General features: G+C 31.8%; 1 pseudogene; it reads left to right on the forward strand.

Moving 5' to 3' along the window:
• Nucleotides 1-10,731: 10,731 nt before the first annotated feature.
• LOC140859331 (uncharacterized) lies at nt 10,732-11,637 on the forward strand (annotated as a pseudogene).
• The last annotated feature ends 396 nt before the right edge of the window (nt 11,638-12,033 follow it).

The following is a 12,033-nucleotide window of genomic DNA, read 5'->3' on the forward strand; positions in this document are numbered from 1 at the left end:
ATTTGGAATCAGATGAATTTTTTTTAATAAACTTTTTATCATTATTTTTACTATTTAGGAAAGCTGGACAGGTGGAAAATTTTTTTAATGCTATTTAAGGATATCATTTTTTATTAATAATAAGTGGGTAATTTGGAAGTGTGATATTGCTTTCATCTTTAATTAGTTATTAGCTGAGTGTGATATTGTTTGATTTCTTTAATGAATTAGTTAACCTCATTAAATGCTTAAGGCCATGTCATATTTTTTTAGATTTTTTTTGTCTTTCCTTCCAAAATAGCTTCTCAAAGATATTTAAGGCTATCAATTTTTTATTAATAATAGGTGGCTAATTTGGAATCAGGTGAAATTTTCTTTAATAAACTTTCTATCATTATTTTTACTATTTAGGAAAGTTATTTTTACTGTTTAGGAAAGCTGGATAGGTGGAGAAAATTTTCAATGCTATTTAAGGATATCATTTTTTTTATTAATAATAGGTGGCTAATTTGAAAGTGTGATATTGCTTTCACCTTTAATTAGTTATTAGCTGAGTGTGATATTATTTGATTCCTTTAATGGATTAGTTAACCCCATTAAATGCTTTAGGCCGTGTCATATTTTTTTAGATCCACATGTGCGTCTGAGGTGGAGGGCTGAAAATTTGACACATAACCCCATTAAATGCCCCAAGTGGAACTACTTTAGTATATTATATAGATTGGGCTTATGAAGCATCAATTAATATAGATTTAGAGAAATCTTATTGGATTCATGTTAACCTTACTAGCACCTGGGTGAACCCAATTCCTCTTATAGTTGGTTTGCTTATATGATAAGAATTAATCAATTCCTACACTTGATTTGAATCTAATTGAATTTGATTCAATGGCCTCTAATGGTTGGATGCTTAATTTATAGCTTGGATTAAATCAAGAATGAGTTTCTTGATTTTATTTATCTTTATTTGATTAAGAACCCTTGAAGTGAATTTATGAAATCATGTGGACTGATTTGAGAATCTTTAATTGAATCCCATATGGTGGGACGCCTAGCACTGGGTGTGGGTGTGAGTGAATTATGAATGGTGCCCCATTTACTCGGTCCAAGTATATTATGGCTAGAACTTCTAATATGATTATGAGGAGGGATCCTAATTTGATTAGGACACCTTTATGATATCTATTTAAAGGACCCTAGTCTTATCTCTCTCATGATCTTCCATCCTTGTCGCCACTTATTACTGTGCCCATGCCTCCTCTCCTCTCTCTTTTTAGCCCATGCTCCCTCTCTCTCTAGGCATCCCTCTTGGAGCTAGAAGAGAGGTGGGCAGCATCCTTCTTTGGTGTCAAAGGGTTGGCGCTAAGTTGCTGCTGGTTTCATTCTCTTCCTCTCAAGTTGTTGGGAGTTAGTTATAACAACTTCTTGTGTGTTGTTCTTCTTAATTAGTTGAGGGATCAAGAAAGGTTCTTAAATTCTTTAAGAATCAAGAAAAAAAAGATCAAAAAGATTCAAGAGTTGATCCCTATCCAGACTTGGTTCCAGCCTATTCAGGCCTTCAGTTCAAATAAGCAGGAGTCAAGAGGATCTATTCAAGGTCGGCCTTGTGGATATCTGTAGAGGCAAAATACTTATGCTACTGATTCAGAGTCTACTCAACTCCAGATTCTGGGATTGAATTGGATTCAACCCCAGTTACAAGTTTGAGGCATAAAAAAAGCGATTCAGGTATGTGAATTGATTACAGACTTTTCTTCATTCATCCTATAATCAGTTTATGTTAATTTCAGTATATGAACTAGATCCATAGGTGATTTCAGTATATAATAAATGCATGCTTAGATTAAAAGTATTTTAATCTAATTTTTTACTATATTTTAGATTAAAAAAATTTTTGAAATCCACATGCATTAGCACCTGTAAAAACTCCAACAGTGGTATCAGAGCCACATATTCATATGTATAAAAATAGCATAAAAATTTTGAAAATTATTTTTAAAATTCTGATTTTAGTTCATACATATGATGTATGTATTTATGTTCAGATTTAAAAAGTATTTTAGTTATGATTTTTATTCATATATACGATATATGAAAGCACGTGTAGGTTAGAAATTAAATTTCTGCGATCGAAATTTTTCGTGTATGTAATATATGATGGTATATTTAGATCTATAATTAATTTTTAAAAAATTTAAAATTTTTCATGTATATGATATATGATTACATACATATTCTGAAAGTATTTTAAGAACCAAAAACTTACTTTTTATGTAATGAATTTAGATCTAAAAATTATTTTTATGATCTAAAATTAGTATGTGCATAAATCATTGGGTATGGATAGTTTTGCATTAGATCATGAAATTGGATTGCATCTTAGATTATAATTAAATCATATTGAGTTAAATCAATGTAGTTATTGATTAAACCAAATCAAATATTGATTTAGGTTAGATCATTTGAGCTAATGATTCTACAAGTATTATAGATTAAGTCGATTGAACCTTATATATAGAATCGAGTCAACCTAAGGATCTAATTTGGCTTTATGGCTCAAACCCGATTCACCTAATCTGACTAATTGAAATCAGTAAACTATTTGATGTCTAAGGTAAGTTTCGATCGATAGTTTTTTAATTGAGAGGCTACTCACCTAGATAATTTTGCTTATGACAAGTTAATGCCATACCCTCCCGCCAATCTCACTTGTCTAGCCAATTGGATGATTGGGTTCATTAGTTACTATGGTATTTTGGTTTAGCCCATACCAGTTAGATCGATCATGTGATGACTGATTAGATAAGACTTGACCCAAATCTTTCTATTCAATATTAAGCCTTATGGTCTTCTACTGTGTAGAAGTACGGGCATGGTACTGGTGTTGACTGTTCTCAGCTGGTTACAGTGGTTCAGTTACATCAAAAATATACAACCACTCTACTAGCAAAGAGTTGCTTCAAGGTGAAGATGGGGTGAATCCAATATGTGTTATCTAAGAGACTCAATGACGGCTTCAGACCTGCTTGTGAACAGTAGGTCAAGCTTAACTAAGGAGTGGGGCAATATGTATTATCTGAGCTCATATGACTTATATACCAAGTCACTGCAATATACTTAGAGAAATATTTGGATAAAGAGTTGTCAATGTGTCGGTATGCATATCATCAATAATTATTAGGTGAGGTGCACGGCATCGGTGGGACCGCAACACCCACTAGAAATCTTGCATTGGTCGCATCGGATTTTCGCTTTCTATGCGGGGAGTATTGGAATCCGAAAAAATAGCGAGAGTCTATTTGCATCTAAAAGTCCCTAGAACCGATATAATTTTAAGTACAAATATCTAACTAGAATCTCTACTCTCACAGATAAATAATATCGACCTCTAACCCTCTAGCCAGCATCATTGAAATCAATTGTTTGACTAGTACAAATTTTAAGGTCTGGCTTACAAACCATAAAATAGTCTTTACACCTGAGAAAAATAGGTATATACTCGATCAAGATGCCCTAGCTTTACCAGCCCATCCTACGACAGAGCAAAGAGCTGCTTTAAACAAGTGGATGGATGATAACTTTAGGATGAAGTACTATGCACTGGCTTCCATATCAAATGAGTTACAAAGCCAGCATGAGCATAAACATACTACCCATGCTATGATCATTCACTTGCAAGAGTTGTATGATAAACAGAGCTAGACCGCATGCTTCAAATTATCCAAATAGTTATTCAATATGAAGATGCACAACGGACAGTCAGTCTACGATCATTGTATGACAATGATCAAAGATCTTGAGAAGCTTGAAAAGCTCAGACTTACTATGCAGAGGGAGTTAAAGGTAGATTTGATCCTCCAATCCCTGACTAGTTCGTTTAGATAGTTTATCGTAAACTACTATATGAACAAATTAGACTGCAACTTATTCAAGTTGGTCAATATGCTGGTCACTGCTGAGGATACCTTGAAAAGTTCAAAGAGCTCTGTTCTTGCTGTTGAGTGGGCACCTTCCAAAAAAAATCTTAAGGGAAGAAAAAGAATAAGCCTGTAAAAAAGCAGAAAAAAGAGAGCAAATCTAAGAAGGACACTCTGAAGAAAGCTATGGAGAAGGAAAAATATTTTCACTGCAACTCTGATGGTCATTGAAGGAGAAACTATCCATCTTACCTGGAGAGCTTAAAAATAAAAAAAGATGAGCAACCTTCTAAAGGTATGCTCATAATAGAATCTAACCTAACGATTTTTTTTACTTCTAATTAGGTGTTGGACTTTGGTTCTAGTGCTCATATATATATTTTAATACAGAATCTAATAGAAGTAGGAGGTTGAGGCAAGGTGACATGATCCTTTAGATCAGTAATAGAGCAAATATTGCTACAAAAATTGTAAGAATCTACCCTCTTTGATTACCGTCAAACTTTAGATTAGATTTAAAAGACTATTATTTTATTTCTATAGCTAGTCGAAATTTGATTTCGATTTCTATACTAGCATAAGATGAATTTATTTTTTAATTTAATAAAGATTATTATTTTATTTATTTATAAAATAAATTGATTGCATCTGATCTTTTAATTGATACTAATCCTAAATGAGTAAGTAGTGAGTGTTGTAAGCCAAAAAAAATTTAAAGATGAGTTTAACCATAAGTACTTATGGCACCATAGACTTAGCCATATTGAAAAGGACAGGATAAATAGACTGAAAAAAGATGAAATCCTAGACTTAGTTAAATTTGAGTTAATTTCGGCCTGTGAATCATGTCTTCAAAAAAAAATGGTTAGGTTATCCTTTGTGGGATAAGAAAAAAGGGCCACTGAGTTACTAATCTTAGTACACACTGATATATATGCCCATTTGATGTGCAGGTCAGGGAGGTTATAGCTACTTCATTATCTTTACTAATGATCTGTCATGGTACAGGTATGTGTTTCTCATAAAACACAAGTCTGAAACTTTTGAAAGGTTCGAAGAATTCAGACAGGAGATAGAAAAGCAAATAAGTAAACCTATCAAATTTCTTCGATCTGATCGAGGGAAATATCTAAGTACTGAATTTTTAGAATATCTTAAGGAGAACGATATAGTCTCTTAATGGACTCCTTTCGACATACTTAAATTCAATGGGATATCCAAAAAGAGAAATAAGATGCTATTAGATATGGTTCGACCCATGATGAGCTTCACTAATTTATCTTTATTTTTTTGAGGAGATAAGCCTTACTTACCGTGATACATATTTTAAATAAAATTTCTTCTAAATCTATTCCTACTATACTATATTAGATATGGCATAGTAAAAAATTGAGTTTGAGTTACCTTAAGACTCGGAGATGTCTAGCCTATGTCAAGAGACAGAAAGTGGATAAGTTAGATGATAGATCTGTTGTAGCTCAGTTTATAGGATATCTTAAAAAATTCATAGGGTACTATTTTTACTTTCTACATGATCATAATGTGATTATGAGTCATAATGCCACATTTTTAAAAGAATAGTTTATCTAGAATGGCAGTAGTGGGAGGTTAGTTGAGCTCGACCAAAATATTTTTGAAGAGCAACGAGCTATAGATCCTCAGAAATCTATCCATAATGAGTCGGTAGTTAATGTTTCACCTTCATCTCGTAGATCAGATAAAATCTTCTATCCTTTCCATCCTCCTGAAAGATAAATGGATATGCTAAAAGAGGATGCAGAAGAAGCGTTCCTTGTGGGAGATGGGGGTATGGTGATGATCTTAGTACTTTTGATGAGGCAATGTCTGACATCGATTTTAAGAAATGATGAGAAGCAATGAAGTCAAAAATTGACTCAATGCACTTGAACCAGATATAGACCTTAGTGGATCCACCTAAGGAAATTATTTTCATTGGATGTAAATTGATCTACAAAAGAAAAATATGTGCTAATGGTAAGGTAGAGACCTATAAGGCAAGGCTGGTGGTGAAGAATTATAGTCAATGTGAAGATATTGACTATCATGATACTTTTCATCTATAGCCATGCTGAAATCTATTTGCATATTGCTTGCTGTTGTAGCTTATTATGATTATAAAATTTGATAGATGGATGTGAAAACTATTTTTCTGAATGGATATCTTGAGGAAGATATCTATATGGAGCAGTCTTTGGGTTTCATGTTCGGTGATAGTGATCATCGAGTCTGCAAGTTGCAGAAGTCCATCTATGGACTAAAGCAAGCTTTTCGAAGCTGGATTTTTTATTTTGATGATGCGATCAAATCGCTTGGTTTCATCAAAAATAAAAAGAAATCTTATGTTTACAAAAGGGTCAGTAGAAGCACACTTATTTTTCTTATGCTGTATGTGGATGATATCCTTCTCATTGGGAATGATATTCCCATGTTGACCTCGATCAAAGCTTGATTGTCTATGAAATTCTTCATGAAAGACTTAGAAAAAGCATCCGATATCTTTGAAAAAGATCTATAGAGATAGATCTTGAAGAATATTTGGCCTATCACAAAAGCTGTATATAGAGAAAATACTGAAGTTGTTTAGTATGAAAAACTCCAAAAGAGATTTGCTATCTTTTAGGTATGATATTCGACTCTTTAAGATGTGTGTCCCACCATTTTTGAGGAGATCGAGTGCATGAATAGGATTTCTTATGCTTTAACGATAGGGAGCCTCATGTATGCCATGCTATATACTCGATCTGATATTATCCTTGCTGTGAGTATCGCAAGTAGGTATCAGTCGAATCCAGATGAGAAGTATTGGATAGCTATGAAGAACATCCTTAAGTACTTATGAAGGACTAAGAATTTATTCTTGATCTTTGGAGGAGCACCTGAATTATAGATTGAGGGTTATACAGATTCAAACTTTATGTCGGATCTTGATGATAGAAAGTCTGCATCGGAGTATGTGTTTTGTTTGCAATGGTAATGTAGTCAACTGAAAGTATTTTAAGTAGAGCATCATCGTAGATTCGACCATAGAGGCTGAGTATGTCGTTACTTCAGATGTTACAAAAGAAATTTTTTAATTCAAAAAATTTGCTGTAAAATTTGGTGCAATGATATCGGATGTCATACCATTGTACTGTGATAATAATAAAGCTATAGTACTTACTAAGAAGCTCCGGTCTCATAAAAAATCAAAGCATATTGAACGGTAGTTTCATATCATATGTGGCTATCTCGAGAAGCAATATGTCGAGGTGTGAAGAGTAGACTTCGCAAATAACATGACAGACTCACTGATAAAGTAGTTGAGCCAGCCCAAAATGAAAACTCACCTTGAGAAGATGGGGCTTAGATTAATGGTCAATTGGCTTTAATCCAAGTGAAAGATTGTTAGATGTATGTCCTGAAAGTCAATTATTGACTGACATATTGTTCATTCTATGATATAAATTTATACTTTAAACTATTGATTTAATCAATAAAGAAGAAGTTTTTTTTTTTCATTTAAGTATTATGTGTCCTTAAATTATTTTTAAAATTGATGTTATAATACATATTCTCAAATGTTAAGAATTAGAGTCATGTATGATCGATTCTTAAATTACTTCCGATCATAGGATAGTCATAGAGATGGTAATCAATCCAGATGACCGACGTATGATTTATTTTCTTTGAGATAGATGAGTCTTTAGCTACGGTGTAGAGACACTAAGTGGCAAGTATGGATAGTTGTTAGAGAATAACTAGTATCGAGGTGACCATACGAGAGATCACATAAATTTCTATCCAATCGTTAGTGATCATCTCGATGCTATAGTTGTGCGATTGATCTTTTGACCGTGATGTCACAGTTGCTCATAATAAGACTACTGTAATTTAACTACATATGAATATTGACTCAATCATGAGTTTTTATTATGGATGTTGGCTTCAGTGGGTTAAGCTGTGCGAGCAAGATGTGCATCTAGATGGAATCTATTGATTTTGATAGAGAGAAGTAATCCTATGAGATTTGAGAAGCTAAATTCACAAGTCTATGACCATAATAGTATGATTAATGAAAAAGAGTTTTTATTTAAAACCACAATTGGACTTGAGCTAATTAGATCTATCATATGACTAATGATGAGGTTTGATGATTTATCCATGATCTACTATTTAGTCGGGACTCATGATAGAGAGATTGTATCATACATTAACTACACCTAGAGGTTCTATTCCAGTTTTGCTGAGTTGCCACTATATAGTACTATCACTGATGGATTATGAGAGCTCAATGAGATCATTTTGGATCAATGATCCTTATCGAGTTAGAGTAAAGTTGTTTTGACTCACTGAAAGAGATTTCAATAATATCTATGATAAAGATCATAGTATGTCTCACTACTAGATAGAATTAAACCTATGGGATCACTTATAAAGGGAGAAGATCTAGTTTAATTATAATTGGACTTATGAAGCACCAATTAATATGGATTTAAAAAAATCTTATTGGATTCATGTTAATCTTGCTAGCATCTGGGTGAATTCAATTCTTCTTATAGTTGGTTTGCTTATATGATAAGAATTAGTCAATTTCTACACTTGATTTGAACCTAATTGAATTTGATTCAATGACCTCCAATGGTTGGATGCTTAATTTATAACTTGGATTAAATCAAAAATGAGTTTCTTGATTTTATTCAATTTGATCAAAAATCCTTGAAGTGAATTTATGAAATCATGTGGGTTGATTTGAGAATCTTTAATTGGATCCCATATGGTGGGATGCCTAGCATTGGGTGTGGGTGTGGGTAAATTATAGGTGGTGCCCCATTTACTTGGTCCAAATATATTATGGCTAGGACTTCTAATATAATTAGAAGGAGGGATTTTAATTTGATTAGGACATCCTTATGATGTCTATTTAAAGGACCCTAGCCTTACCTCTCTTATAATCTCATGATCTCCCATCCTTGCCGTCACCTATTACTATGCCCACACCTCCTCTCTCCTCTCTCTAACCCATGCTCCCTCTCTCTCTAGGCATCCCTCTTGGAGCTAGAAGAAAGGTGGGCGGCATCCCTTTTTGGTGTCAAAGGGTTGGCTCCAAATGTTGCTGATTTCATCTTTTTTCTTTCAAGTTGTTGGGAGTTAGTTATAACCACTTCTTGTTCGTTATTCTTTTTGATTAGTTGAGGAATCAAAAAAGGCTCTTGACTTCTTTAAGAATCAAGAAAAAAAAGATCAAAAGGATTCAAGAGTTGATTCCTATCCAGGCTTGATTCAAGCCTATTCAGGCCTTCGATTCAAGCAAGCAGGAGTCAAGAGGATCTATTCAAGATTGACCCTATACATACTCATAGAGGCAAAATGCTTGTGTTACTAATTCAGAGCTTGCTCAACTCTAGATCTTAGAATTGAATTGGATTCAACCCCAATTACAGGTTTAAGGCATAGAAAAAGTGATTTAGGTATGTGAATTGATTACAGACTTTTCTTCATTCATCCTAAAATCAGTTTATGTTACTTTCAACATATGAACTAGATCCATAGGTACTTTCATATAATGAATGCATGCTTAGATTAAAAGTATTTTAATCTAATTTTTTCGTTACATTTTGGATTTAAAATTTTTTTGAAATCTACATGTACTAGTACCTGTGGAAACTCTAACATCTTATCCCATCCAATAAAAAGGAAAAAAGAGAGTTAGTTCTTGGGATCAAGATAAGAAATGCAAGAAGGTAGGGAGTGCTATGCAATTATCTCAGGAGTTTAATTATCTTGTTGATGTGATGAAGAGGAGTACAATGCCTTCTAAGATAACTGATAAATCTGGATGTAGCATTGATGAGGTGATGAAAATGGTGTGAGATTCTTGAGATGGGAGCACAATCTGAATTGCTTCTATTTACTACCGAGGTGCTCCTTAAAAGAGAGCATAAAGAGATATTTGTAGCTTTGAGGATATCCATCTTCAGATTGAATGGCTCAAGCAAATATCAAATCTACGAAACTAGTTCTTGATAGATTAGTATAATGATATGTTTTTAATAGTTTTAATTATAAAATCTACGAAACTAGTTCTTGATATATTAGTATAATGATATATTTTTTATAGTTTTAATTACAAAATCTATGAAACTAGTTCTTGATATATTAGTATGATGATATATTTTTCATAGTTTTAATTATGAATATTTATGTTGGAATTATGGTGGATTATATGCATTCATGTTATGTCTTGGATAACCTGTTGTGAATATTATGACTATTATAGATATTATGGATGGTATATGTTAGTGCTTTATATTATTTATCTTATTTATATTTTAAGCCTTCATGTTATTATTTTTTTGTTATGGATATTTTATTTTTTGCATAATATTTTATATATAGATATGGGTAGCATTGACAACAATTTTGAGAAGAATTATTATAGTGAAGATGAGATAGTTAATGAGGTTGAATTTTATGTATTTGTGACTACAACTATTGATATGGCTGATGAAAATTACTCAAAATATATTAATAAAAATCTTGTAGAACCTCTTATCAAATTAAAAATATATTTATATTAGAGATTCTACAAAATAATCTAGATAGATATCAATAATAATTTAAAATAGAGAAATATATATTTATTGATCTATGTAAGGAATTAATAGACAGATACAGTTTGAAAGGTTCTAAAAGTATTTCTATTGAGATGTTGATAGCCATATTTTTGATAATTGTAGGACATGGATTTAGAAATATGATGGTTTAAAAAAAATTTCAACATTCGAGAGAAACAGTTAGTAGACATTTTATCCATATCTTAAATGCTGTCTTAAACATGACTAAGGATATTATTAACCCAATTGATAGATAGTTTAAGAATATTCCAAGTAAAATCCATGATAATAATCACTGGTGGTCTTATGTTAAGGATTATATTGGAGTAATTGATGGTACCTATGTGGTAGTAAAAGTTTCTCTATTTAAACAAATATTATATGTTGGCTTAAAAGAGATTTCTATGTAAAATATTATAATTTGTTGTGATTTTAACATGCATCTTACTTTTGTTTGAGTTGGATGTAGAGGCTACTTCTTATGATGCTCGTATTTTTTTAGAGGCTATATGCGGAGAAGAACACAACTTTCTACACTTGCCTAGAGGTATGTATTTTAGTTAAATATATTATAACGGTAGGCTTATATTTTACCTTTCATGCATAAGTGTTAAATTCTAATTTACATATATTTATATAGATAAATATTACTTAGTGGATGCAAGATATCCTTATGTGTCACGGTATATGGAGCCTTACAAAGGAAAAAGATACAACCTACCAGATTTTCAATGTGGAAGTCAACCAAGAGGTATGCTTGAAATTTTTAATCATGCATATTTCTCATCGAGATGTACTAGTAAGAGGATGTTTAGATATTGAAAAAATAGATAGAGAATATTAAGTACAATGCCTAACTTTCTTTATTATAAATAAGTTTAAATTATAGTGGTTTCTATGGCCATTGATAACTTTATGAGGAATTATGCAATTAAAGACTTTGAGTTTCAGTCTTATGATAATGAGGAGGATCTACTCCCTTCAATTATTTAGAGATTAGTGAATCATAAAAAAAATTGAGTCTGAAGCAAAGCCGAATAATGAGTAATTATGAGATGGATGTTTTACACGATCATATTACTGCTTTTCTTATGACTCGAATTTTTTTTATAAAATTGTACATGTAACATGGATTTTATCTCATATCATATTTTGGATTTAAAAAAACTAGTATCTTGCATTTTTATTGCTGCTAGAATCAAGAATGTAAAATAATTTGGTGACATTAATAGTTAATGCATATTTTAGAATTTGTATAGATATGGTGGCATCAAATATATATTTGATTTATGAAAATTCATCGGTATGATTTCATTGTGTATAAGAAAAGCAATAATAAGAAAAGTATTAGACAGAAAAAAATCTTAAAATCTCATTTTTTGCAAGTATGATTGCATGCATCTATATTATACCATAAATATAATATTATATTTCAATGTATCATACTATTATGATATTATATGATAATATTTTATGTTATATTACAATAATATGCTACATTATATCATAGTATAATAATATAA

The sequence above is a fragment of the Elaeis guineensis genome, chromosome 7 (assembly GCF_000442705.2).
Source record: "Elaeis guineensis isolate ETL-2024a chromosome 7, EG11, whole genome shotgun sequence".
Lineage (NCBI taxonomy): Eukaryota > Viridiplantae > Streptophyta > Magnoliopsida > Arecales > Arecaceae > Elaeis > Elaeis guineensis.